The 23,116-nt window shown below is 43.4% G+C and overlaps 1 long non-coding RNA gene across 1 annotated transcript; it reads right to left on the bottom strand.

Annotated features, from left to right (window-relative positions):
* Positions 1-3,212: 3,212 nt before the first annotated feature.
* Positions 3,213-21,753, bottom strand: LOC311443644. The gene is made up of 3 exons (XR_014697373.1): positions 21,551-21,753; positions 20,984-21,123; positions 3,213-3,532 (listed from the first exon to the last, which is right to left on the bottom strand). It is a non-coding gene; the product is annotated as an uncharacterized lncRNA (long non-coding RNA).
* Between the last annotated feature and the right edge of the window lie 1,363 nt (positions 21,754-23,116).

Here is a 23,116-nt window from a genome sequence, read left to right as displayed (position 1 = left end):
AAAGTTGCTATTACAGAAAGTAAAGGTAGCTATTTGGAAGTGGTCTTACTTCAATTTTAGATATACAAATGAGTATCATAGTTGCTATATGCTGGGTTCTCTCAAGACCACTGGGAAATGCGGATGTGTTAGCAGTTAAACATCTTTTGGGAGGTGGGTGGCTGCTTCCCACACAACTCCCAAAGAGCTAAGGAAGCACTAAGGAAGAAGAGACCTGTTGCCTGCTGCAACAGCTTGACTATTAATCTAGATTCCCAAGCCTTTTACAAAGTATGTAGGACAATCTTGTGTGAGGGTTGAACAGCCCTCAGGGAGGAACCCTAGAAGCTGAGAGAGGGCTTGAATTAAAGTTTCAGATTAACAAACCAAACTGGATCACACAGAGACTTTGAAATACTTAAAATATCTGATGCCAGATCTTCAAGTGATGCATGCTGTACTACACTGTGCTAGCAGAGCCTTTTGACCTCAGCATGTAGCAATATGCATTGGAAAAACGCATCAAATTCTTTGCTTCTGAACATGCTACAACTACTCAGGTAGCGACTCGAAGGCTTTGTTAGCTAGTTCTGTAAAAATGTCATCCTCAGGGTTCAGAAGCGGTTACAAATGAAATGAACCATTCAAATTTAGTGGAGAGGAATAGAGAACATATCAGAATGTACTGTTATGTCACTGTGTAAATCCTTGATGCACCTGCGTTTTGAACATTGTGCAGTGTTCACTTTTACCCCAGGAAGGGCAGAAGAGCTGCAGGTGGAACCATTTCCATCCAGGAGGGAAGGATTTAGCAGCCTGGCAGAGTGAGAGGAGCTGGCATCCCGAGTGGCAGGGGAGGTGATGCCGAATATGACATCAGGCACATTCAAGGGAAACAGAAAGAGGTTTAACACAGTCTGAAAGTCATTGGAATGAGTTGTGGTGAGTGCCAAAAGCTGACAGGCTTAAAAGGTGATGAGAGGAATCTATGGAGGGAAAATCCATCAAGGACTAGTAAGCAGAAGGACACTGCTTGTGGTTAGAAGTTGGAGGGATTGCTGTAGGTTGAGAGACTTGTACTGGGGAAACACCACTGTGTGGCACTGACCACTGCCAGAGCCCACGTGCAGGGCAGAATGGGCCTTTGGTTTGACCCAGTGATGTTGTTCCTATGTCTCTGATGGAAGGACTGGTTCCAGGTCTACTTCCCATATGTCAGTGCTGAACTAGCCAACGGTACTGTGCAGATAGGGAGCATTGATAAGCCTGTATTGATATTGAAGCTAGGTGGAAGCAGTTACTGCTTAAAAAAAATAAATCCTATAGCAAGTAAACACCCTTGCTGTTGTCTGTTAGACTACGGTCTTTCCTATCATATTTAAAACAAATAATGTTTATCTGCTGATAGTGGAGATGAGCTGACTAGAGATGGATTTTTCAAGAGCAAATGTCAGGTGTTAATTTGATATATTGAAAAAAAAAAAAAAAGAAAAAGATTGCAGCCAAAAAGGAGGATGATGTGGTCAGCAAAAGTTGATATGCTGCTTGGGAGCACTGAATGATTGCTTGCCTGTATTCTTTACTATTCATGGAATAATCAATTTTACAAATTTCTCCAAATACCTGTATGTCAGATTTTTGTTTGTTAGTTTTTGTTTTTCATTTTACGTATTTCTCTCTTCAATGAGATTGTTAATTTCCATGTCATTTAAAAATATATAAAAATCAGGACTCTGAAAAGACAAGAATCTCAGACAAGATTTTTAGTTATTTTATCTTTCATTACATCTATTGCTTTGAGATTATAACATCTGAAAATAGTTCCCTCAAACAATTATTAATGCACACCTGCTGTGTTTCCCATGTTCTTGACGTTCACAAAATTGGCATAGGGCTTGAGAACTTCAGTAGTGTTAGGATCTGATTCAAGCTCCAGTTGAGCCAGAGAGATGCATCTTGCATTTGAGCATCTTTTTCCTAACTGTAAATACAACAAAACTTTTTAAAAATAAAAATCTAAACCCCAAAGATTTCCCCTGGTACTGAGAGAACTCAGTGTGAATCTGTGGCACACAAAATGACTATTGCTGGTGAATGGCCCAAGGTTAAACAGTCATTTAATTTTATCTTGTGTAATAAGTTACCAGATAGCAGTTAATAATTGAAGAGATTCCCATATTTCATAGCAAAAGGCTTCATTATTAAATAAAAAGAAAGAAGAAGTAGAAACAATTTCTGGGGAAATTAGTGTGTCTTTTTCTTTGACCTGTGAGTGCATGAAACGATGAACCTATGATTTCATACGTAGACAATCTTTATAACAGTGAAGAGACCCATCAGGAAAAGGAAATAATGAGCAGAGTAAGAGTATGCTGTGTGGCTGAGCCCTAAGCAGAACAGTTCAGGGGGGTTCCACCAAGAGAAGGCCAGGCAGCCCCTGATGAAATTCAGGGACTTTGTTGGGCAGTTTTGTAGTTTGCTCCCTCAAAAAAACAGTGTAACTCTATTACATTTCACACTTGTTAAACAGAAAAGCAGGCAGCCTTGTTGGAACTGATGCCATTTTTTTTACAGCAACCTTTTCATGGCACAGAAATGGGAGTGGGAGCATACTCAGCAGGCCTGAGCCCTGATTTGAAAACAGGAGCTAGCTGGGGCATGAGGCTTCCAGGCAAATTCACCGGCTGAAGTGCTTGGCATTTTCCTCTGAAAAGCCCCAGACCTACCTCACAGTGCCCAGTCAGTCTTGCATTTCAAGGAGTTGGCAGGAGAGGGAGGAGATTAAATTCACCCTTTACCCCACTCTCCGTGCCTCAGGGACGCTCAAGGGAGCCTCCACATGCATTCTCCCTGCTCCTACAGTATGTTTTCCATGACTGGGAGAGTGGTGGGACGACCTACATTCTGTTGAAACCTTTGGCATCATCTCTTCCTTTGTCCCCATGCTCTGGCTGCTGCTGAGTAAGTCCTGCGGAGCACTCTGAAATGTGCAGTGGATGCATTTCCCTCTGTTTCACTCAACAAGTCCCATTCCCCTACTGCCGAACAGGCCTGCCTTGTATTTGCTAATGGGGTCCTTCAGATGGTGAAAGCATCACGTTCTTACCCATTTTCAAAATGGATGAATAAATCCAGATTCTGACGGATTCTGAACATCCAGACGTGATTTTTTCATATCAGACTTGTTCCTGAGTTTTTGGCCTTTTTTTTTCTTTCTTTCTTTCTTTGTTTCTTTCTTTTTTTTCCTTTTTTCTTTTTTTTTTTTTTTTTTTTTCTCCCCCTTATTCACAAATGTATCTGTTCCAGTAAAAATGTCATCAGATCCAGGGTGGGGTAAAGCAAGAGGAAGAGCTCCACCCAAACTTAGTGGTTAGGACACTCATCCGAGATGTGGGAGATCCAGATTCAAGTCAATGTTTTCCTGGTTCAGAGCAGGGACTTGAACCTTGAGTCTTCCCCAGATCAATGAATGCTCTTACTGCTGACCATGGAGTTGGGGGTGAAAGGCTTTGTCTCCCAGGATATTTGAGAGGTTTTGGTTTTATTTTGTACTCTGTTGAAGACAAATTTCAAACGCCAACATTATTTTGCATGAAATGGAATAGCTCTTTTCCAGCTAGCCCAAATTCCCTACATGGTGAACTTGGCCAGCGTCTAAGAAGCAGACGTTTGCCGTCACTTTGGAAATGAACACCTGGAGGCAGAGCCATGTCTGAGCCATTGTACATTAGAAGGATCCATTTTGGACTGCGTGGATGGGTGTAAAAGCAAAAGCAATCAGCCTCTTGCCTATTGCACATAGACATTGCTCCTACCAAATGCAGACATTTGTGGACCAGAGGCTGCCCCCAGAGCACTTAGTGTATGGACATAACAACTAGGGCCGTTTGCCTACACTACAGATAATATGAAGGCACAATTTCTTGCGAGCTCCTGCCATCCTCCTTCTGTGCATTGATTTCATTCATGGAAACGGAAACTATTTGCAGTGCTTTGAGACACAAGCATGCTTACTGGCCATTTGAGTAGCTTAGCTTGGAGCTTTCGGGCTAGCCAACAACTAATGTAAGGAGTTGATTGAGAGGTTAGCTGTGTATGGGGGCTAAAAGCAACCTCCTTGAAAAAGCCTACTAAAATTAACACTACTATGAAAATTTGATCTTTGGCTGTCAGTTTAATGTCAGATAATATGTTCCTTTCTTTCTCTTCTTTCTCTTCTATCTTTTCTCTTCTTTTAAAATTTTGTTTCATCCTGATGTATCCAGGTATCGTTGTGTACTGATCTAGGAAACCTCTTATCACTTCAGACAAGCTTTCTCACAGAATATGATTACTGATTTTTATTTTATTTTATTTTTTCACAACGAATGAAAAAAATCTACTACATTCTAGTTATTGGAAAACAAACTTGCATGAGCGTGTAATTTCACCTGGAGATTTTTAATGAGTATTTTATAAAAAACTTTCTGTTTTGGAACTAAGCTAGTTTTTGCTGAGCTAACACCCCCCAGTGTAATGTACGTATTTGCAGTACTTGGTTAATATTTAGTAACAGAAACTGTTTTGGTTTCTGAAAAATTATAAGTTTCCAGGTAAAGAGAAAATAAATTATAATGTGATGAGAGACACTGAGAAAGCATATATAACTTCATGTTTGTAAAGCTGAACTATAGAAACTGAGTGACTACTTACGTAATAGATCCCGACTCAGCTGGGGAATGGTAATCCGTGCTTGTTTATCTTGAAGATCTATCACTTTTAATGAAGGATAATAGCACTCACAACAGCCACATACATGCCTGGAAAAAGCCCACGTGTGTAGGTGCAAAAATTTGCCTTGCCTCGGGCAAATATACTTGAAAAATTGAACGCTGTGGTTATAGGTTGGTTTTGGCAGAATCGCGAAGAAAAAAAAATCAAAGAATATGAATGTCTAGTTAATTGTAGTGCTGTATCTCTTTAACCCTTTGATTCTTTTTTTTTTTATATAGTTTTATTTTTATTGTGTGTACCACAGTAATTTTATGAGTGATATATTTTAATCAGAGTATCTCCTGATACTGTTTCACCTTTGTGCCGCTGAAGCTGTGCCTATGCTCACCCCAGAAGCAGTTTGCCGTTTGCAATGCTGGAGGCACCATGGGGAGCCCCGCTGCGCTGCGGGCTGGGCAGGGGTTGTGCATGTAGGACTGAGTCTGGCAGGATCCTTCCCAGCTCAGTGCACCCACCCTAAGCCTCCTGGTGGCTGGAGCAAACAGCCTTGAGGAAAGAAAAGGAGAGCGAGACACTTGTCATTAGCAACTAATCTAAGCAGTATCTGGTGAGAGGCACCTCCTAGACCGGTTCCACACCACCCAACTAGCATCATAGGATCAGGAGGCCGCTGAGCACAGCTGTGGCTGTTCAGCCCTCAGTTGGGAGCAGGGTGGCTATGAGTGTACCTGCCTGATGGGATGCTAAGTCATGAACAGAGGGGGAGGCTCTGGTGGTGAGAATGGCCAGCAGACAGACTTCAGAAACCTCCAACAATGAGGTTTTGCAAGGTGATGCAGCTAGGTGATTTTCTTTATTCTTGGGATAACGCTCCTCAAAGTTGTTGCCAGTTTTGTTGGTGGCTTTAACCAGAGCAGTCGCAGCTCAGTGTTCAACCCCGGCTGCCTGTTGCTGGTCAATTCGCACTTCACACCAGAGAGATCTCCCCCCAGTGAACAAGGTGCAGCGAGCACCTAAAGCCCCAAATCAAACCTATGAGTTTTAAGAGCAGGACCTGAGGAAAGGGCTGTGCTACCCGGTGGCCTCAGCTGGGTGATGTTCCCAGCTGGGCCATACATCTAACACGCTGTGGCAGGGTTTTCCTGTGACAAAATTTCCCATCTATGCTGGGAGGACAAACAGGTAAATGATAGGAGATGTACCTTACCTCAGACAATCTTGCCTACTTTTGAGACCTGCTTTAAGCAGTTTCAAAAAAAAAAAAAAAAAAAAAAAAATTAAATACATCTCATTTTCAGTTGAACATGTGGTGCTTTTCAACCTTGCTTCTTTTTGTCTCAATTACTGTACATTACTATGAAAAGGCCAAGTAGAGAGATCATACTTGTTTTCAATATTTTCATTTTCTTTTGAGAAAAAAATAGTGCCCATTTTTCTGAGGATTTGTTCTGTTAGAAGTCTATCTAGAAGCATCCACACTTTTCAGTAAAGACAGCTCATCTGATAATCAGTACAGACTACTGCCTGTGAGAATGGCAGGTGAAAAAGCTAGCTTTGGTTTGATTTTTTTTTTTGCATATCTATGTTTGAGACAGCTAATAATTAATTATCTGTATTTCAGAAAGCTACTAGATAATATTTTCTTGCAGAGCAATGTGAGAACAAAACACAGCATTTGTTAGTACGTGGTTTTAGAGGCAAGAGTTTTTTTCGTGTGCTTTTTCTATAAGCCAGAGCAGTAGAAAGCTTTTTCCACTCAAGAGCCTCTGTAAGTACATTGTATTTAAGAAGGTTTTGTTTTTGTAAGATGGTTAATTATTTTTATTTAAAAAATACATAAACAATTTAGCTGGGTTATTTAAAATCCATTTGCTTTCATTATAGTAGATATTTAGTTCCTTACCATTTACAATGTATTTCTCAAAATTGTTTTCTCCTTTCTATCTCCCTGCCAGCTGGATCTTTATTCTACCACTGCTAGCTGCCTTTTTTTTCTGCCAAAATCTGAAACATTTTTAAATTACATTAAAATGGTTTAAAATTAGACTATACGAGTATAATTTGAAAAATATGTTAGATTGACTCAGCCTAATGAGTCAGGCCCATTTTTTTAGATACATTGAGTATATTGTAATATTTTCTCCGACTGTCAATAACTGAATAAAAGAAAGAAAAGGGAGATGAAAACAAAAAATGCTCCAGCAGAGCTGAAAAAAAATTATCAGAATAGTGTAAGTATGGGAGCAATTAGGAGCTGATTCTGCATTATTTTTGCACCTATATTCACTTTTATTTTTATATAGATTTTTTGGATACAGCTTTACCCAGGTAACATTCTCCTTTCAAGCTAAAGAAACACAGGTTTGTTCATTAGCATTTCAGGTCACAGTGGAGATTTCCATTCCTTAGCTTACACCAAGCAGCTATGCTCATGCATTCAAAACTGTTTACAAAAATGGACTAATAAGAGAAAACAGCTTTATCATTGTGGTTTTCCTTGTGGTCAGCATCTGCACGAGAGAGGGAAGGGGTACGAAGGAAGGGTAGTCACATTTCAACAAAACAGACAACAGAGCAAACTCTGCTCTGTTAGGTGGGTGTAAGGCCATAGCTAACTGCTGATTTCAAATCAGTAGTCCCAGAAGTACACTGCTGTACAATGAAAAGAGGTTTTGGAGATGTATTATTCCAGGGAGAAGCAAGGTGCTGTTTGTGCTTGCAGGTTTAATCTGCTTGTGCAAGGCATGTCCTGCAAGAGAGAGTGTTGGGAATAAATCTTCCTTTATGATTCTCTTTAAGCCCACTGAGGCAAGATTTACACCTCTGTAGCTGATCCAAGGCTTCTGTTCCCAGCACCAAACCCTGAGTAACCTCCTCATTATTTTCCGGCGTGGGTTTATGCACAAGTTTGCCATGACTTGAACAGCCATTGTGAGACACATACTGTTCTGGATAACCTGAAACACAACATGTATGGATTGCAATGGCCTAGCTTCGTACAAATGCTCTGTCCCCCACTCAAATGCTCCTTGGGTGAAAACAACTAAAAAGTCTGTAAGGAGACAATCTTTCAGCATGAACTATATGAGGTCCCACCTATTTCTAGTAAAGAACCCTGCAGAAAACATATGTATTGAATACAGTCCTGCACTGAGCTGAAGTTAACTCTGCAAACCAAAAAGCCTGGTTGTTCCTGCGATGCTTGCATGACAGGTATCAGTGAGGCCCTTTGCAAGCTTCTGTTTGGGGGAGGCAGTGCGTGAGTGAAACTCTGGGTGCTTAGATGGGCAGCTTTGGGTGCTGCTGCCTCCCATCACCCCTTGTGCTGTGCATTACAGGGTAGGCGTTGGGCATGGCAGCTCCTTCACGCATCTGGCGGCAGCAGGTTGCACAGGCTGCGTTCTTCCCTGGCATGTGCATGATCAAATAGAAGTATTGATGCGTGTGAAATGCCTGCCGTTGCAAAACATTACATTGCAGTATACTAGATCTTCTCTAATCTTTTGGATAAATAATTTTCAATATTCTTTCACCCAAAGGCCCTGTCTTGAGCTCTTTTACCTAGCTTAGATTCCCACTGACATTTAAATAAGAGTTGAGGCAACTGTGTTTGGAAACTTTACAAAGAAAACATATGTATCTCGTTTGCTCAACATCGGTGTCTGAAGAAATGTTAAAAGGTGTCCAAGATGCAAATGTTTGTTTATGAAACACTCCAGAGAGTTTCACAACAGCCTATAAAAGCAACCTAATTTTCCATTTGAACCCATGTACATCAGATATCTGCAGTGCGGATATCCACTCAGCACCTGTCCTGCCATCTCCTTCCCACTGACTTCACGAGGTTAGCGTGACAGCAGAGCCTCATAGCCTGCAGCATCCTGACCGCCTTGTGCTAGCCCAGGTGCAGGCTGCTCCTCAGAAAGCGCCTCACTGCCTGCACTGCCCCGGCCGAGTTCCAGTGCGTGTGGAGTACACAGCCTGGCTGATGTGTGAATAGTTTTTTTGTCGGGTTGCTTCTCATGTGGGTCAGGTCTGGTTCCCTGTGCAGTCACACAAGGGTCAGTGCTTGCATAAGGAAAGAGATGACATGATCAGCCCTGCCCCTCACAGCAGCAGCCCTCACTTAGAGCAGCTCGGAGCTACCACAATGCTGGCTCAGTGTCTGTGCAGGTAACACTCCGATACAGAGCGTGGAACTGGGCTTTAGCACCGCAGCTGCAAGCAGGCTTCCTGAGGTACCAAGAGGTGGCCTCTCCTCTCATGATAAGAACTTCAGCAGCGTAACTTGCTGCAGTGTGTCCAAAGAGGGCATGAGGGCTTTCTTACTCCACACTAACTTTTCCCCATTGCTTAGCCCAGGGTAACGCAAAGACGCAAGGAAGCAGCTGTCTGCAAATTTCATTTAAACTCTTGTAGCTCTTTGCCATATTATAGGAGAACTATTTCTTGGTTTATCTCTGTTCTTTTTTAGAATATGAATCTAATTGCAAAACTATGATACTGCACTTCAGCATGTATTGCAGAGTTTCCGGGATCACGTGTAGCTGCAAACTTTCACTTCATGCCGAAGTACTGCACTCTAATGGGTGAACTTTCTAAACTCAGTGTTCTGAAAGCACGGAGGTATTTTGAAATAAAACCCCAGTGGATAAAAATAATCCTGTAGTATTTTACTTCCAATTAACCTTTTGATGGAAGAGAGTACGGAGTTGGGCAGTAAGGCTTGAAAGTCCAGTTAGTCTCAATGGGATTATTTGTGGAATAGCTCCTCTTCTGTGTTAATGAATCAGAATCTGCCCTTGAGTGAGTATTCTCTAAGTTCAACATCTGTGACCAGGGTATGTATGGAAAAGAGTCATAAATACTACACAGTCATAGGTCAAGGCAAGTGGACACTTTGTGGTGGTGCACTTCATAATTATTTAATTGTACCTAAAGTCCTAAGCTGGTGGATGCAGCAGGGGCAGGAGTTCACGTATTCTGTAGGTCACCTCAGTAGTTTTAGCTTTAGGCTGAGAATTAGTCTCGTTCACTGTTCCTGCCCCTCTTTCTGGCTCAGTCACTGTTTAATGACTCAATGCAAAGTTGAACAGTGGCTCCTGCCAGGGCTGAGAAAGCCCTTCCTCCCTTCCTACAATACCTGTGGGTAGCAGCTGTGCTACTCACAAAAAGGAATTAAACCTGATTCCCTTCCAGGCTCCCATTTTATGGGAAGCCTCTAGCCACTGAACTGCTGGTGAAGGTGGGGGATGAAGGCAATAGTCTTGTAAGAGGAAGGTGACCACGTTCCACGGGGAACACTCAGCTTGCTCACTTGCCTGAGTAGTGTAGGGAGATGCAGGCAGTTCTTGCATCCAGCGAGTTTGCTGGGCAGAGCTGGGGCTGACATGCCTGTGCCCCGGCCGGGTGTGTTAGCATGGGACATTCAGACCAGAAGCTACTGAGCAGCAGCTGGAGCTTTGGAGGTTTAAGGGAGTAAAAATGCATTAAACTCAGCACTTAAACAGATATACCTTCAACTTACTGCACAAGCAAACATCTCAGACAGTGACAAAACATGGTGTAAGCCTGAGACATTAGTACGAATGATAGAATTTGAGTTTTAGGTCCTCTTGTAGGCAGAAAATTAAGTTCTCTTCTTTTTGACCTGCTTGGTGTTTGCTAATGGCAGTTCAGAGACTTGGTGTTGTTTAAGTATCATTTGAAAACACATTTCTACGGTTAAAACTCTCACACAAGATGTCAGAGACCCTCATTTAGGGGTGTTTTACCATGTCACTGACTTCAGCAGGAGTTTATGCATGAATAGGCTTTTGAAGGAGCAGGTTCTGAGCTGGGATGAATTTGCAGGAAGATGCTGAGCCCTGCTCTCTCATTAAACCTGTCAAGGCTTATCCAGTGTGACCTCTTTGTACAGGCCTACTGAACTGGGAAATGGGGTGGGAACCCAAAAGGTTCCCAGGAGTTCTTTTGGTCTTTTGAATTTCAGTGGAGTCTGAAACTGTTAGAAGCACAGCTGACTCTCCTGTCTTGGGACAATTCAGGTTTTGTTTTGGCAAGCTGACAGAAGGAAGTGAAGAAGAAGAGAATTGCAAGGAACATGGTGAAAACTTAGTTCTGGTTAGATATGTGGTCCTGTTTTTCTCATCAGTGTCCTGCCCCTTGTATCATTTAATACAAAACATTCCTGACATGTTCTGTTTGGTGGGGAAGACAGGATGAATAAAATGCTGTTCTGGATTCCTGATTCCCCTAGTTGTCCTGGTGTTGATACAGCACCTGACGTATCACAGCAGCATGACAGTAAAGATCAGCATTCACCAGCAGAAAACCCTAGTAAAGATGTTATTTCCTATTCCAATCAAAAGTGATATCACTAATATCTGATGACAATTGCTGTCTTTTTAATAATCCCCACTCTGGAAAGCCTTGAATACTCAGTTTTGGTTGCACTCCTGGAATCATTTAGTCTTTGCTTAGAGATGTTTGCTCCACATAAGCCAAGACCGAACAGTGCCCGAGGGAGCCAACCAGCCAGCTACAGCATCTTGATCAAACTGACACGGACGGCACTCATCCCTGGCAGGCAGAGCGAACACCCCTCACAGGAACAGGATTTTCTTTCAGCGTTTCAGTGTCACAGTGTAAACTGGAACATGCTTTGGCTTGCTGGCTGGGCATGAAGGGAGGGAAGCCTGCAGTCCATTACCTCTGCCCCCACCAGCTGTGGCAGTAGGACTGTGCTGCAGGTTCCAGGGAGTGTGAGGATGTATTTGGACAGCTGCAGAACATGAGCAAGGGGAAGAAAAAGGGCTGTCTCCAGGCAAACATGTCCTGATTTATAACGGAACTATATTTATGTTAGTCGCAACCACATTATTCAATGTAATTGGGGTCAAGAATTGAACGAGTCTAAAAGAATGCAAAAAATAGTTTCAAAATTCCTATTATAAATAAAGACCTGGTTTAGAGGTTTTGTGAGAACTCCAGAAGTTAAAAGGGTAGCAAAACCCTAGTGTTTTCAAAAAGACAGTGCCAGAAAAGCCACATGAAAATTCCCCTCAGTGGAGACTGACTGCTTTCAATTAATTTTTATTTTTTTATTTTTTTGGTGCTTGTCAGTTTCTCATGCTGCCCTCACTGTCATTTTGCTTCATGCTATTCCTGTGCAAGCTAACCGGTTCAGTACCAATGCGCTGTACTACCAGTCAAGAACAGGGACTTGCTGTTCCTATTTGCCAGGGGTGAATTTCCCTCCCCTCATCATGCCCCAGGGTATTACCAGTTGTCAGCCAAACAAAGCGATGGCAGTACCCTCCAGTCTTACGCTGCTTGTTAGATTTTCAGCTAGAAAAATATATGTATTTCCCCCCAGCTGCATTTTGGAAGGCTGGCCCCTGGCTGAGGCAGTGTGTTCTGCTCTCCTTTACATGTATGTGCTACCCAAAGGCAACATTTGTTCAAAGAGTTCCTACTATTTGCCTAATTATTTTTTCATCTTGCTTCTTTGCTTATTCTCTGTCTGGTAGGATAATACTGAGCGCACAGTGAAAGCTCTGCCTGGGCACAGCTTTTAAGGCATGAATTTTACTCAGATTTTCTCTGTCTAAAAAGATGTTTCTCCCATCAGAGAGCTCTCTTGACTGTATTGCTTCTCTCTGTGCTTTTCAAGTTAATACGAAGTCTCCTCTCTTCCCCAGGTCTTTTCTTTCCACCTACTCCTGTTGTCTTCTTCGAAGAAACATTGCCAAATAATTCTCTGCAATTGCCTTTTTATGGCTCTGTTGCCATCATTAGAGAAGTTGTCTTCATTCTGACAGAAAAAGTCAGAATGTTGCTTTTAAGCTATAGTAATGCCAACATTTTCTATTACAGTTAACCTTTGCTCTTCAGTTAAAGCTGTATCTCAGACCTAAGCCAAGGGTCATAGATAAAACATCCCTGTTTTTTTTTTTTCTACCTCTTAAACTGAGTTGCATCAGTGAACCATTAACTTAGTAGATTATTTACTGTTACCTTTATGGGAGAAATGCATACTGTACTTTTCCTGCATTGCTCAGGGTTGATTTATGTATGGCCTCGGTTCTATAGGTTCCTCACTGAGGTAGGGCCTTCATACCACAGCAAAGTAAACAGCAGAAACTTGCCTGAACGGTAGTCAAAACTCACAGAAATTCACATACTTTTGTCCCTCTATCTTTTCCATTTCACATGCCGCACTAACAGTCCTGGTTTGTACTGGGGAAAAACTAATTACAGCAATGTAGGACTGAGATAAGTGTTAGCCTCAAGTTAAAATGGGAAGGCTGGGATCTGAGCTGTGCCCAGATCCTACAGGGAGCCATAGCCAATTAATTATAACTCCCTGATCTGAGGACAGGTTGCAAGCTGGCCCCAGCACTGCCGAGAGCAATATTAGAGAAGAGATTGCAGCATCCTGGGGCTGCTCTAATCAGGACCAGCTGCTGGTGGCCATCATGGCCCACCAGGGCATGGCTGCACCCCTCTGTGCCCTTGCTGTGGACTTGCAGGGGACTGCGGGAACTGGTTGCACCAACTCTCTGGCATGATAAAATATCTGGGCTGAAAACGAAGGAGTTCTTTCAAAGGACACAGCATGTGGAAGTGGGGGAGCCATGGGCTGACTAAATCTTCACCTTCCCATTGGGCAGCCCAGCAGGAAGTGATAACAAAACGGGAGACATCCGCTGGTAGTGACCAGCCTTTCTGCTCTCTGAGTAGCAAATGGAGCCTTCCTGGCCTGACGATTTTCCACTTCCTCCCAGTCTCACCAGCCTATCTTTGAGAGTCAGATTTTACAGTAATTTCTGGGAGGTGGACTTCCCTATTTCTTCTCCTGCAAGCTCCTTTTTGCTCTTGCCAAACATTATCTCCCCTCCCAGCACGTTGGAGCTCCCCAAAGCAAAGGGAGTGGAGTGTGAGGAAACCAAGGGATTTGTCTGACTCAGCTTCTTTTGGTCTTTCAATCAATTGAGAAACAAATGTGATATCTCCCTCCACTCCCTATCGACTGGGCCCACGAGTGTAGGTCAGGCATCTGGAGCTGGATTTTCCAATGGTTGGGAAAGAGTTTAATCCCTAAGAAGAGATTTATAGGGAGGTGCAGAGAAGAAGGGTTGGGCTCTCTGTTCCCTTATGGTGGGAGCCAGCAGAGAGGTGATTCACTCAACTCTTCTGGTAGCCCTCTACAGATGCCTTTTAAAGGCGGCCAGAGCTCCTGGAGGAGGGCCATACAAGCCAGCTACAAAAGCTCTTTTGCTGCTTACATTGACCCCAGCTGATTTCTTGACAAAGCAGGGCTTACTGCTGCTTTCATTCTGCATTGAGGGAAAGATAGGCTTAATCTATTTTGACAGGCAGGTTTGGTTCTGCGTGATGTTGCTGCTTTGCTAGCGGTGGTGGCCAGGTCTGTCTGCGGCTTTCGGGGTGCAGGGTAGGAGCCTGACTCTGCTGCTCCGTGGCACAGGGTCTGATGATGCCGCAGAGGCTGTGCGTGCTCTGAGCACCCCTGAGGGGCTCCAGTCCTGACTGCTTTCAGAAGCAGATTCTCCATGGCAGTGGCCAAGTCTGGGGACAGCACTGCCAGCTGCTGTCTTGCTACATCTAGCATGCCAAAAGTGGCACAGTTTCTGGGGGCAGAGGGGAAGGAGAGGACAGAGAGAGAAAATGTTTGGATCTCACTGCTCTCCTCCCACACGCAGCTGCCCTAAGCATATGGCTGCTGTGTGTTGTGCAGTACAGTTGAGCTTGAGCCTGGGGTGTCCGACTGTGGCAGGGCTGCCGCTGCTCTGTCTTTAAGCATCAGATTAGACCTCAGAGCCCAGAGGCTGGTGGTGAGCTAGCCTTGGGCTGCTTTCCTCCCAACACCCAAGAGTGCACCACCCTCTTGGATACTGATCCAGGATTTCACGTCTCTCAGCTGTGATGTTTTCTTGCCCTCTGGCCTTCGGCTAGATGCTGCTGCCCAGGCCACTCAGCAGCAGAACAGTGCCTCATGTCCTTGTGCCCTCCGAACATCCCAGTACCCCTCGGGCACTCAGGTTACACAGAGCCCGCCTCCCTCCTCCTCTACTGTCAGGATGTAGGCATGCACAGGTAAGATGTCCCTTCCCATGCTCTGCAGAGCTCTGAAACCTGGGTCAGTAACCCCAGCCCCCCCCTCCCCCCCCCATACTCTGCCAAATGCATTGCAGCCCCAAATGTTCCTTCCAGACAGCTTAAGGAAGTTGAATGTAATTTTATAACCTGAGGCTAACTCAGGGAGAACTGCATACATCTCCTTTCCCCCACCCGCTCCAAAGAAGTATGCCAGCATCTGCACCCAGCTATGTGGGAGAACACCCTGTACTCCCAAATCCCAGTCCCCCTTTGGCCATCCTGAATTGTGCACAGAGATGCACAACAGGTGAGGCAGAGGAAGCTGGCTGAGAGGGGGAAGGTGAGCTCTTCGACTGCATGGGTCCCTTATTCAGTACAGCTTTTTCCTAGCTAAACTTGAAAGCCCTGTTTGTTGAAAGGATCCAACACCCTTCTCTTTTCCCTTTCTTTTCCTTCTCTTTTCCCTTTCCCAGAATAGATATTCTGCATGCAATTTAAAACAGCCTGTATCAGTAAATCTTAATCTAGTTGGGTACCACAGTGAAATACGCTAGGTGAATTTTAGTTAGGCTAAAAAGCACTCACTGAATCAGCTTTAAACTCCTTTTAATTAGACCAGTGTATCGTTGTGAGGGGTCGATGTATTTTGGTCCCAGCAGTGCTGTGGTTCTGTGCTTCGGCCCTGACCTTGCTTTAGCCATGCTCGTTTGTCCTTCTCTAAAGATGTGGCTGGATGTCACGTCCCATGTAACGCTGTGAGGCTTATGGGAAGGTTGGAGCGGAAACAGTTCAGTCCTATCCTTCATGCTCACGGTGTTGTTCATAATCAGTGCCAAGATAACAATCTGCTAGTGTTTTTCCAAAGAAATGAAGCTATAATTTCCCTCTGCTTGACATTAGCTGTGAAGAGGAGTTTGTTATGCCCCTTATTACAATAGATGATTGCAGGGTTGAGCAAGATGATGAAAACTTCAAGGTTAAGTAAGGTCAGGAAGAGAAAGCCATGTGGCCCTAAGTGTGCTTAGCAGGTGAATTTTAAATACCTTTTTCCTTCTCTGGAAGAGAAATTCTGCTTCTTTGGAAGTAAATACTGCTTTCCCCGTGGCTTAAGACTTCCCATTCACAGAACACCTCCATTTTTTTTCTACACCAGCCCAGGTGCATTATTTTCAGCTGCTGGTTGCTCTCTCTTGTGAGCATAGAATGGCATGAAAAAAGCTCCAGCTGTAGGACAGGCTTCAGGAAGCCTCTGAGGGATGCAGTGAAAGTAACATCTGCATTACTACCTCAATTTGTGGTGATACTGTCTTCTGACAGCTGAATCCCCTGGTGTGCATGTCTAAGAAATCCTTGAGACTCCAGGTTATCTCTTGGGAGAAAGGCAAACTAGTCCTGGGGGCCATTCTTCCTCTGCAGGATTCATGGCACAGCCCAGATTTTTTTTCAGAAATTTTCTTCCAGAATTGTAGAGGGAGAACATTGTTTTTCAGGAAATTATTTTCAGGTCTCAATGGTAACCTGATTTTTCAGGTTTCGTGGTGACCCTCAGCTCCCACAGAGAACTGTGCTGATGGTATTCATTGCTCAGACGCTGCAGGAAGTGAACTTTGGCTATGTACCACACACAAGCAAACTCCTGATCTTTAAAGCTGTTCCTTATTATGTCCATTGGCATTCAAAAGAGTGAGGATTTAAATCTGTATTGAAAAGGCAGAGACAAAAAATCTGAACACCACATTTCTCTTTGTTGGGTTTAGATCTACTCATATTCATAACACAGCAGTTCTGGTGAAATTGGTAGATTTTACCCCACAGGAAATAGTGCACAGAGATTTGGGACTTGTGCAGAATTCCATTCAGTACCTACACTATGGTAATGCTTAACATGCTTAACATTCACGCTTAATATTAGGGACCACAGTGATTTCTCTCTGTGTCAAATTCAGGAGGAACTCACACCACTCTTCAAATAGCTTTTGCCCTAGAAGAAATGTCCTTCTTCCTCTTGGAGGCCGGTGCGTATACCTGTACTTCTAAGCTTTCCTCTTCCACTGCAATTTCTGTACATTTTCCTCTGTGAAACCTTCACCATTTCTAAACTCAGAATTTCTCTCACAGTTGATTTCTGTCTTGAAAAATAGTTTCACTTATGCATTGCTCAATCAATGCTATTCTTACTTTCTTCTATTTTTGGAGCTGGAGTGTTAGACCTGTAAGATGGCTCCTAGTGGTGACCATTGCTAAGAGCCAGTGACCTCCAAGATCCTTGGAAACAGAGAGCAGATGAGCTGACTGCTTTTCTGATGGCTCTGCCTGCCAGACCTTGCAGTTGCTGGGCTCACTCGTGGCCCCAAAGCAGGCTTAGGTCAGGTGTTATAGGCTGAGCACCGGCACTGCAGTAATCAACTTAAAGTGCCGGCCTGGATTTTCCACTGTGTACATATGTTTTTCTATTAGCTTCCATTTTTCCTAGACTTGGAACTGGAAATATTGCAGAAAGAGTAATTGAATGTAAACAGGATGGTGGGAAGCCTCAGACTGCCTGTGCAAAGGGCACATAGCCTGTCTGTGCCTGCTGGGGGAGACGTGTGCAGGTTGAGGACATGAACGCAAAAGTCCTTTAGTCTGTTTGTGCAATGCCTGGCTACCGTGCAGGATGGGCATGAATGAAGTGCATGTACTTGTATGAATGTCTGCTGGTGTCCTGGCACCAGGGGTCGCATCATTTAAAGTTTAAAATGGTTAATAATGTTTTCTATTTAATTTTGATACAAACAAGGAAGTGCAGTGTGCAGCCATCTTTACAGTCAGCCATTTTCAGTTCTCCTTTTTGTCTGATCCACCCTGGACACGAGAACTCCTGCGAGCGCATGCAGCCCAGAAGCAATCCATGGTCACTTCAGAAGTCATATGAGTCATTTAGTTGACCAGATTTACTGGAAGACACTCTCCTGTTTTCAGTAACAGAAGTATGCAAATAATGGAAGTCATACACATTGGAAATGTTCCTGTTTTACTTTGCTTAACAGCAGAATCCATTTTTTGATATTACTTTCAAGTAATTCTTTGCAGTTCCTTAATTTTCACATTTCACTGCAGATTTGTTGCTATAGGTTGGATACAATTACATTTGAAAGAAGCGTGTTAGACAATGGTAGGATTGCATCAATTAAAGCAGAGAAAGTCCTGACTCTAGCAGCAGTGCTGATGGGTAGAGTAGGAAATAGTGCTGAAAGATAAGCTGCTCCACGGCGGGGGCAGCAAGAAAACTGCTTATTATAGAACAGTTGAAAATAATGGTTAGAAAAGATTTATTCAGCAATTTAATCTCTCTCACTTCATGTGTGATTTTAGAACTCATGTGATGGACTCCTAGATGTGAAAGGCTTTTGCACAGGATAGGGTGTGTTCAGATCTGTGACTGATCCCTGTGATGGGTGTTTCTCCTGTACTGCCGGTACTGAAGAGCAGCCTCCCTTTAGGCTGCAGGCCAGTGACCCTTCATTTAAAGTCAAAGGTCCCAGGCAGGAGAAGGGGAAGTGAGGTCATGAAAAAATGACCGATGCTTGGCTTGAATTCACTGAATTCAGCTGCATTAGCACGTTTCCTTTGAGGGAAAGTATGTGACATCTTTGCAACGTGTTGGACTTTCCTGTGGCATCCAGTTGCAGAAGACAAGATGTACTGCTTACCTCCCAGTAGCATTACTGTGTTGCTAACAGCATGACTCCTTCAGCTAATTTCAGAGGGGCAGATTTCTTAAGCTAAAAAGCAGAGGTTCAAACCCAGGAAATAAACCATCTGGTCTTTCCTCAGGTGATCGCATGAATAATCAGTGATGTTAATCATGTGAACAGATGCTGAAGGATTACATTTTTTTTTTTTGCTCCAGCAGTGTAACGATTCCTTATTAGCATGGCAAAGCGATTTTATATTGCCTTTATCAGCTCTCAGAGTGATACAAATTGTTCTTCCCATGCACGGTGAAAGTACCTGCCTATGGGGGCTGTCTCAGTATTGTGCCTATTGAACATCCCATTGACTTCTGCCTGTTAAAATATATGCACCATAATTGTGCTGTTTCTCAGCTGCTGGTAATTCTGGGGTAGCTTTGCTAGATTTAAGCTAAATCGAATCCTGGCCATATTTCCTCTCTGTATTGTAAAGATCCCTTCCTTTGTCTTTGGGTCTCCCCACAGTCTGACACCGCTGGCCTCAGCTGCTCTCCGGCCCATTTAGCACAGTTTCGCAGCTCACTGATGGCTTGGGTGCAGCAGCTGACTGCAAAAATGAGGCAGACCTCAGAAGAGAGGAACCATGTTTATTTGCTGTGTTTCTTTTTTAATAGCATTAATATATCTAAGAAAACCCAAGCCACTGGCAGGACAGTCCATGCAGAAGATATGATTGTCACCATACTATTTTGCAAGGTTCTGGTTATTTTTGGCAACAAACCAGTATCTATCAGCTGCTGACTAACCTGGCAATAGACAATAAATGACACACGTGCTGAAGATGGACATATTGTGTCTTTCACAGGGATGGAAAGTACAGTTTTTCTTAAAAATGTTTTAGTAACTAAACATATTGGCAGGTCCTTTCCTTTCCTTTCCTTTCCTTTCCTTTCCTTTCCTTTCCTTTCCTTTCCTTTCCTTTCCTTTCCTTTCCTTTCCTTTCCTTTCCTTTCCTTTCCTTTCCTTTCCTTTCCTTTCCTTTCCTTTCCTTTCCTTTCCTTTCCTTTCCTTTCCTTTCCTTTCCTTTCCTTTCCTTTCCTTTCCTTTCCTTTCCTTTCCTTTCCTTTCCTTTCCTTTCCTTTCCTTTCCTTTCCTTTCCTTTCCTTTCCTTTCCTTTTTTCTTCTTCTTCTTTAAAAAAAAAACAAAACAATTTACACATTTTCTTCATCGATCTCAGCCTAGAATTCTCTGTTAAGTGTTCCACAAGAGTGATGCATCTGAAAAAGGCACTTGCTAACTTTTTACATGCTATTAATAATCTTATCAAGGAAATAGCCACAGGACCTACACAAATGAGGTGTAGAGCAGTGCTTAACGCTGCATTGGCTGTGTTTCCACTGATTGCAGCCCATTCAAATCTGTAGAAGATTGGTGCTCACTAGCAATTGACATCTGAAGCCAAACAACCACCGTAGCCCAAACTTCAGACACCAGAAGTCAAACCACAGTCAGGCTAGAGAACAGAAAGTACAATACATAGAGAGGGATTTTGAAATGCTGTTTTAGTGAACTTTTTGTAGCAGCAAAAATGATGTAACCATTTAAGGAGTTTGAGGTACAGTATGTCAGTTGCTGAAATGCTTAAAAATAAACCACAGCACACTCATTTTCACAGACTGGGAAATCGAAGTGCAGAAAAGTGAAATGACTTGGCTCATAGAAGCACAGTAGCCTCTAGCAGGTCAGGACCATATCCCAGTTGTCCAAGACCCAGTGCTGGTGTTAATCAGTAAGGCCTGCTGCTTTGTGTACAGCATAATATGCATAATATGTCTTGTATAGTAATTGCAGTCTGTTGTCATCTTTTTGCTTTTTGTCCAGTGCGAGGGCTGTAAGAAATAGCTGTCTCACTTGCTAGGTGACAGTTTTCCTTACTTCTCAGTAGGAGAGATGAGTTACCAGAAGTGCCCTACAGAGAGAACAGGACTTGTTGCTGGGAAGTTACACATTCAAGTGTCCAAGCCCAAAACCACAATGTACTATTTGCTCTAGACAGTCATGCGATAACGCATTTCTTTCTGTTGTAAGCTGTTAAAAATAAAACAAGGATGCAGAAAATAAATGTTAGAACAGAAGGAGCACCCTGACTTTCCACATAGCTAAGGCAGCAGGGTGGCAGCCCTTGAAGCAGAACAAAATTATGTTCCAGAGAGTTATTTCTTTTTGCTCAGAGTTAATGAAAACTGCACACAATTTCCCTACCTGTTTTTTTAAATTATTTTTAAAATCAGCCTCACTCTGAACATTGTTTTGGATGCTGACATCTGACTAAGAAGCAGCTATACAAAACTACATCTGCTTGGCTTCTCTGTCTTGTTTACCACCTGACTTTTGAAATACCCTGCCCTAGCATTAAGCTCTCCAGGGTATTCGTTTACACATCTACTTGTTTCACACATTAAAAGAAGAAGAACAAAGTAGTCTCATATCTTACCCACTTTGCAGTGTAACTCAGTGTACCCCCAGCCTTCCCCACTTTGCTCTGGTCATGCTCAAGTCGGTCAGGCTGTGGGCAGAGCTCCCAGTGGGTGCTGTGTCACCGGGCATCATCTGTCGCAGGGCAGGGGTACCAAGCTCACCGTGATTAAAGGGGAGCAGAGTGGTTAAGAGCAACTGGTGATGAGGCATGTCTTTATCTGTATGATGGCGTGCTTTATGTGACAAATGCCATCCTGGACAATTGCATCCTCAAAGCACAGATCTCATCAGCTAGAGTTAGGTGGTCCAAGCAGCTGCTATGAAAGACTTCTGCCAGCCGTGTGCTGGAAGTAGGGGAAGGAGAAATGGGCGGTGGGGAGGGACATAAAAGGTACATTTTTCCCAGGACTAAACCAGCTCCTCTTTGGGTGCTATGAAATAAATCACGTTTCTCGTGCTGTAATTAGAAAGTAGTACAGCGCATGGTTGTCACTAATCTGAAATAGGAATGATTGTCACTAATTAGCTCCTGGCCCCACCACAGAACCTGTCTCCACAGGATGATATCTTACACTGCGGGCACTTACTTTTTCCTGTTGAAAGTACACTTCCAGAAACGGGCAGGTTATCTCCGCCTTGTGGGGTTTATAAGAACACAGTCCCAAGGCAAGGGACTGAAAAGCACCTAGCTCCAAAGCAGGCTTTTAGAGACTTTTCACATTGTTTGAGCAGATGGAAACCGCCACTGCCACCACTTCTGCTCTGTGGGATGGAGCGTGTTGATCTGCACAGGGACAGAAATGACTATCTGTTATCACCATGACTTACACGTGACCAAGAGGGCGGATGCTGCCGCCCAGCAGGTGCAGAAGATTCCACGATGTGTTATCTCTAGCCACGGACTGTCCTGTTTCCAGGAACACTCTTCTGATGGAGGAGATAAGAGCCTGCCAGTAACTTCTCTTGTTTGAAGGAGTCAGCAAAAGTGTCTCCATCAAAATGGCTTTGTAATTGCATTAGTTCCTCAGAAGCACAGGAGGAAATGTAGATGCAGTTGCATGTCATATCCTACTTTTTTACATGTTTTGTTAGGTAGTTGTATCATATTTGCGGTGTAGGAGATAAATTAAGTGGACTGTGAAATGGCAAACAAATAAATCAAAGTCCTGCAAACATGTATGAGCAAACGTAGTGAATACAGTGAGCTACTGCAGGTGTGAAGATAGTCACTTTTTTCTCAGGGCTGAAAGGATCAGCTGCCAGCTTTTCTGTGTGTGCATGATTTGAATCTTTTTTCAGAACAGGGTGGATGGAAAGTGCCTCACAGTGTCTAGTGACTTGTATGCATCAGGAATTCCCCCATAATCCATCCCAAATGAGCACGGATATACAGTAAGGTCCATTTATACATCATTCTTTACAATAATTGGAAATGAAGAAGTTTGTCAAAATTTCTGTCCTGAATTCCATGCCCTACTCCTTTATGGTTGGCTCTAGGTCTCTGGCATCTTTCCAGTCTGGAGATGAATTAATATTTTGGAGTTTTGCAAGCAGGCAAATGTGGCAACTTCAGGGATAAGGGCTTGATCCAAAGGCCATTTTCTCCAGTTGGCCTGGGCTTTAGCTCATTAGTCCAAACTAATTAAGGACATTGTACCACCCTTCAACGTCCAGGCAATGCTGAGATCTTACACTGTGCAACTAAGCATAAGCAGCAGTTCCCAGCAGCACATTTTGCCCTGTGTTAGCCACCTGGCGAACACTTCCATTGCTTTTGTCATTACCTAAAGCATCCTTTAGATGCTTTAGGTAACGACAGAGGAGGCAGGAGTAAAATGATAAAAAGAGAAGAAATTTGATTTGCTGGGATCTATACAGGTGGGATGAAGGTCTGTTGTTTCTGAACCACATCCCTGAGTTCCTTTTAAGCAGACTGTGTTTGGGGTTGATGGGATTCAGTGGTGAATGAGGCAGGTGATGTCCTAGTGTGTGAGGACAGGCAGCTGCAGGCAGTATAGCTCTCACACAAAAATGCTAACAAGCGATTACTGTTGCAAATTGGTGTTTGGGCTGCCTCAACTCTTCTGTTCATTCTCCTGCTTTATCTCCCTCTTCCTCTCCCAGATTTAGCTTCTGGTATTCCCTCTGG

The sequence above is a fragment of the Aythya ferina genome (assembly GCF_964211825.1).
Source record: "Aythya ferina genome assembly, chromosome: 12".
In the NCBI taxonomy this organism is placed as follows: domain Eukaryota; kingdom Metazoa; phylum Chordata; class Aves; order Anseriformes; family Anatidae; genus Aythya; species Aythya ferina.
The sequence above is the reverse complement of the archived record's forward strand: the minus strand, read 5'-3'. Positions and strand labels throughout refer to the sequence as shown.